Here is a 6,000-nt window from a genome sequence, read left to right as displayed (position 1 = left end):
ACAGAAGCTACTGACAAAGAGTATTGAAAATATTTGGACATGTTCACCTTTGTGTTCCATTTTCATACTCCTTTTAGTATCACTATTAGTATTTCTTGAAGCTGTCAAATTGACAAATCTAGTAGTCATTTATTACCAGGAGCCCTTATTGTTGAAGGATTATTCTTGCTGCCCTGTCCTTATGTCCCAGAGTTGACCAATAATTACAGTACTGAAATAAATAATGTTTAACTAGTATTAAACCTGAAAAGAATTTCAAAAGTAAGGTAAACCCAGAATTGGAATCTAGAATATATAATCTTATTGCAGTCCCCTTTGGCATATATGTTACGTGTCATCTTAAATTACATGATAAATTTTTTTTATTGTGTCATTGAGTACGCAGATCTGACAATGCTCAGGGCATGATTTAAGATTATGCAGTGCAATGATTGTAACACCTACATCTGATTTGCTGCAGGAACTGTAGGATAGGTAAAGTAGAAGTTTGCAGGGAGTATGTAAAACACTTGGATGCTCTTATGCAAATGAATTTCAAATTAATGTCTTCTGTGGGTGATCATGCACTTTTACTCCACAACTGGTGGGCATGAACCTCAAGGTTGTGAAATTTATCTCGTAGCAGCAGTGTCAGACAGGGCCTCTCAACATACTGAAGTACAAACTTATGCCTCCCACCTGGGGGCGTAAACAGTGAAGACATTCCTTATTTCTTTCACATGACCAACGGCAGCAAAAAGAAGCAGCTGGACACTGGACACTGTAAGGGCTTCAGTGTGCACTGTTAATTAATGCTAGTTACCAGCTCTTTTTTGTCAGCCAAGGCAAGATTTATTTGATGATGTGCTAGTTCCCCATTCTTTACCCATTCTTTACATGACTGATGTGAGGTACTAATTATATGTAAAGATAAAGCTTTTGCACCTGCCCCTTGGCAGAATTAGCCACAAAAATTGTAAATGACAATTTAGAGTATTATCGCAACCCTAACCTTTCTGGTTTGATTTTTCACTCACTTTAGTGGGAATGAGCTATGCCTTTAAATACTTTAGTTTTTCTTTGTGAATTCAGTATTTTAAGTAACAGTTGAAAAAACAGAGCTGATGTAGAGCTATGTGTCTCCTGTCTTTGTGATCTGCTTCAGGCAGTGATCCCTAATCCTGTGGCCAGTTAGTTGACTGGTAGTCAGGATAGCTTTCTCCTTGGGAAAGTCAGTTTGGGGCAGAGTCAGAACCCATGGCACTGTGAAGGCTAAGATACAGATGTTATATTTTTTTATAATTTCCACTTGAAGTGGAAATGTGTACGATTTCATTAATACTTATCTTTAATATGTAAATGCTTAATGTAATAAGATACAGATTAGAGAGCATACATACTTAGAGTATAAATTAGACAATAAGGAAAAAATTATTTTACGAACAAATTGGAATGCTCACTATAGAAACAGTTTTTAAATTTTATAAGTAGCTCTCCAAAATTACTTCGTTTGTGCTGTAGGATCAGTTGGTTTGCACTGGTACAGAAATATATATAAACAAGAGGAACAGATTCCTAATAGTCATGTGATCATAGTTATCACCAACATAAAACAATCACTTATTTGTTACTGGTATCAGATGCTCTGAAATCCTGATCCATTGAAAAATTTGAAAATTTTGATCCATTTTGCATATTGTTATTATTAATCAAAATAAAAATTATTTTTATTACTTTTTTGCAAATTTACCTATCATTAAATAGTATTACACAGACTGAATTTCACAATCTATGTTGCTAACTGATAAGACTGGAGAATATTGTAAATGTTGTGTCACTAACGTACTGCATTTTTCTGAATGAATTTTGACGGCTTCAGATTTATAAATGAAGGAAACTGTTAATTCTGTCATTTGTCTAAGTCCAAATACTGTCAAGCTGATAAAAACAAGTTGTGCAGAGCGAAGGATAGATTTAAAATTCAAATTGTTGAGCAGTCTTGATAAACCCTATGTCTGAGTAGTCCTGTTGATAGTACTTGCTGCAAAACATACGTGTGCAGGAATGTTAATTTTTTGATAAAAAGGATTTAAATATGAACAGAAGCGTGCTTGTTGAAGTTGACAGTGAAATATCAGTATACAGAAGTAATCACTAGTTCTACAAAATATGAAATGTCTTTTTTTTTTTTCTAACACCTAATGTCTTGGCACTCAAAGAATGGCTGTAGACCTTACTACTTGCACTGAATAAAAATCTTAGCTGAGTTTATAATCTTCAGCTATTCCTATTAGAGGCATTTGTAATACACTGCCAGAATACGAGGTAGCTTTCTGAAATGCCTCATCTGTGTTTCAAAAAAACCTTTGGAGGACTAATTTTAAAATTTTGTTTATTTGTGCTTAAATGTGTGTGAATGTACCCAGATAAGCAAGATGCAAGGAATCACAGAATCACAGGTTGGAAGGGACCTCAGGGATCATCTAGGAACCTTTCTAGGAAGAGTGCAGTCTAGACAAGATGGCCCAGCACCCTGTCCAGATGACTCTTGAAGGTGTCCAACATGGCCGAGTCAACCACTTCCCTGGGGAGATTATTCCAATGGGTGACTGTCCTCACTGTGAAAAATTTCCCTCTCGTGTCCAGTCAGAATCTCCCCAAGAGCAACTTGTGTCCATTCCCCCTTGTCCTCTCCATGTGACTCTGTAAAAAGGGAGTCTCCATCTTCTTTGTAGCTACCCCTTAAGTACTGGTACATGGTGATGAGATCCCCTCTAAGCCTCCTTTTCTCAAGGTTGAACAAACCCAGTCCTCCCAGCCTATCCTCATATGGGAGGCTTCCCAGACCTCTGATCATCTTGGTGGCCCTTCTCTGGACCCCTTCCAGCCTGTCCACATCCTTTTTGTATAGCGGGGACCAGAACTGTCCACAGTACTCTAGGTATGGCCTGAGAAGCGCTGAGTAGAGAGGGATGATGACTTCTTTATCTCTGCTGGCGATGCCCTTTTTGATGCAATCCAGCACCCTGTTGGCCTTCTTGCCGCAGCAGCACACTGTTTGCTCATGTTGAGCTTTCTGTCCACCAGGACCCCCAGGTCCCTTTCCACAGAGCGGCTCACCAGCCAGCTGGATCCCAGTCTGTGCTGCACTCCCGGATTATGTTTTCCCAGGTGCAAGACCTTACACTTGTCCTTGTTGAACTTCATAAGGTTCTTGCTGGCCCACTCTTCCAGCCTATTCAGATCTTCCTGCAGAGCAGCTTTCCCTTCTGAAGTGTCTACTTCCCCACTCAACTTGGTGTCATCAGCAAACTTCATCAGGCTACGCTTGATGCTGTTATCCAGATCACTTATAAAGATATTGAATAACATTGGGCCCAATATTGATCCCTGGGGGACTCCACTAGTGACAGGTTGCCACTTGGAAAAAGAGCCATTTACCACCACCTTTGGGTGCGACCGGTCAGCCAGTTCCCCACCCACTGCACAGACCATTCGTCTAGGCCATAACGCATTAATTTCTCCAGGAGGAGACTGTGGGGGACCGTATCAAAGGCCTTGGAGAAGTCCAGGTACACAATGTCCACTGCCCGCCCCATGTCAACCAGGCAAGTCACTTTGTCATAGAAGACCACCACTGGGTTTGTCAAGCACGATCTGCCTTTAGTGAAGCCATGTTGGTTTTTCCTAATCACGTGCTTCATTTGACTTGTGAGGGCCCCCAGGGAGGATTCATTCAATAACTTTCCCAGGGATTGAAGTAAGGCTGATGGGCCTATAGTTACCCAGATCCAACTTGACCCCTTCTTGTATATAGGGGTAACATTTGACTTCCTCCAGTCCTCAGGGACATCCCCTGTTCTCCATGACTTCTCAAAGATTATGGAGAGCAGCCTTGCAATGATGTCAGCCAGCTCTCTCAACACCCTTGGGTGGATGGCGTCAGGGCCCATAGATTTGTGGGGGTCAAGCTCCTGTAGTAATTCATATACTAACTCTTCCTTCACTGATGGTGGGTTGGTGTTTGGATCAATCAGCAATTTTGTTCCCAAAGCCTGAGACCCAACAGTGTTGGTAAAGACAGAGGTGAAGAAGGTGTTGAGGACCTCTGCCTTTTCTGCATCATTGGTGATTGACTCGCCTTTTCTGTTTAACAGTGGGCCTATGTTTTCCTTCTTTTTCTGCTTATGGTTGACGTGTTTGAAGAAACCTTTCTTAATATTTTTCACGTCTACAGCCAGTTTCAATTCAAATTGGGCTTTTGCTTTTCTAACTGCACATCTGCACACTCTGGCTATGCCCTTGTAGTTCTCAGCGGATAATCCTCCACTTCTCCATTTCTGGTGTGCTTCCCTTTTGGATTTGAGTAGACACAGGAGGTCATGGTTGAGCCATGGGGGCCTCTTGCTCCGCTTACTTCCGTTTCCTTTGTAGGGGATAAATTGGCTTTGTGCTTCCAATAGAGAGTTCTTGAAGAATTCCCAGCACTCAGTAGCTCCTTTGTCTTCCATGGAAGCTTCCCATCGAATCCCTCTCAAATGAGCCCTGAATGCACTGAAGTTTGCTCTTCTAAAATCCAGAACCCAAATACGGAAATGGAATATGGAAAACCTATTAGCACTTCTGCACACATTTTTCACACAGTTTAGAATCAATGATTGCCTCCTAACGTAAAAGGAAATAAGTTAATACTGTGTCTTAATCTGCTTTGTTGTTGTGGATATTTACAATATTTCTGTTCCTACATATTTCTAAATTAAGTAATAAATTTAATGTAACAAGTGTGTCTTGCTTCTTACTGATTTTGTATGTCTCCATTTTTGTCTTTTATACTTTCGATAGTTAGACTTGTAGTCTTAGGTTTACTGAAAATTTAAAAAAAAACAGTAAAAAGTTGAGAGAGTTGTAAGTATCTGGCAAATCCAGATCAGTCCCTATATTTTGATATGTTGAGGTGCCCAAAGAAGCTGGTTTTGTTCTTTTCAGTAAAGGCTAAGCATTTCCCTGCAAGGATTTTTCCCATCAGTATTTCTGCAAACAGAAAGAAGTTCCTATTTGCTTTTGGACTGTGTTCCAAATGAAAATCCTTCTACTTTCTACCTTTGTCTAGTTTTGGGTTGGTTTATGGTTTTAGGATTTTTTAAATCTCTGCATTCTATGTAATGAATATTTTATTGTTGTTTTGACAGAAAAATGTTCTCGAAGTTTGGAGATGGAGAAGTTTGCTTCTCTCAAAATCATCTATTGCAGTGTCTCAGTATTCTTTTTGGTGGTGGTTTCTCCAAAAGTTTAAGGTATACATTAATTTCAAGCATTCTTAGATCTGTTATCAAACAAATAAGGTGCACATTCTGCAAGTACAAAAATGCAAGTGTTTTAACAGATTAAGCTCAACTGCATTAAGTGTAGGGCCAAGCCTAACTTGTCACCTAACTTTAAAGAGCAGTAGTTGAACATGTGAAGAACTAATTTAGTTAGCAGGTTTATACCAGGAAGCTTAAAATAAACCTTTAGATCAAGTTGACCGTTTATTTTACTTTGCTTACTTTGTGTAATGGTGCTAGGATTTATAAAAGCTATGGGTTTGGAATATTTAGGTTAAGAATGTAAATCAAAAGTGTATGGATTCTGTTACCTCAGGTGATCACTATGTTCTTTATTAAGAAGAGAAGGAAAATATTTATGTGGCAGGAGACTGTGATTATGTACACTGGCTTTGATTCAGTTCAGGACTTAGATTCCATCTTAATTGTTGGCTGATAGACTTAACATATGCTTCAAATAATGTATGTTCCTAAGTGCTATTCTGAATGAGGAATTACTGCAATATGCTAAAAGAAAAATATCTGTTAGTACATTTAGAAGAACAACATACTGGAGTAAGAGGTGGAACTAATTTAAGAATATGTGTTTCAGTGCTATTCCTTTGTGTTGTCAATGCCTCATATCGTCAGATAGGTGAACATCAGCTCTAGTAATGTCATGCATTGGTATATCAGCCCACAATTATACCTGAATTTA

This window comes from Phalacrocorax aristotelis, chromosome 7 (genome assembly GCF_949628215.1).
Source record: "Phalacrocorax aristotelis chromosome 7, bGulAri2.1, whole genome shotgun sequence".
NCBI lineage: Eukaryota > Metazoa > Chordata > Aves > Suliformes > Phalacrocoracidae > Phalacrocorax > Phalacrocorax aristotelis.
The sequence above is the reverse complement of the archived record's forward strand: the minus strand, read 5'-3'. Positions refer to the sequence as shown.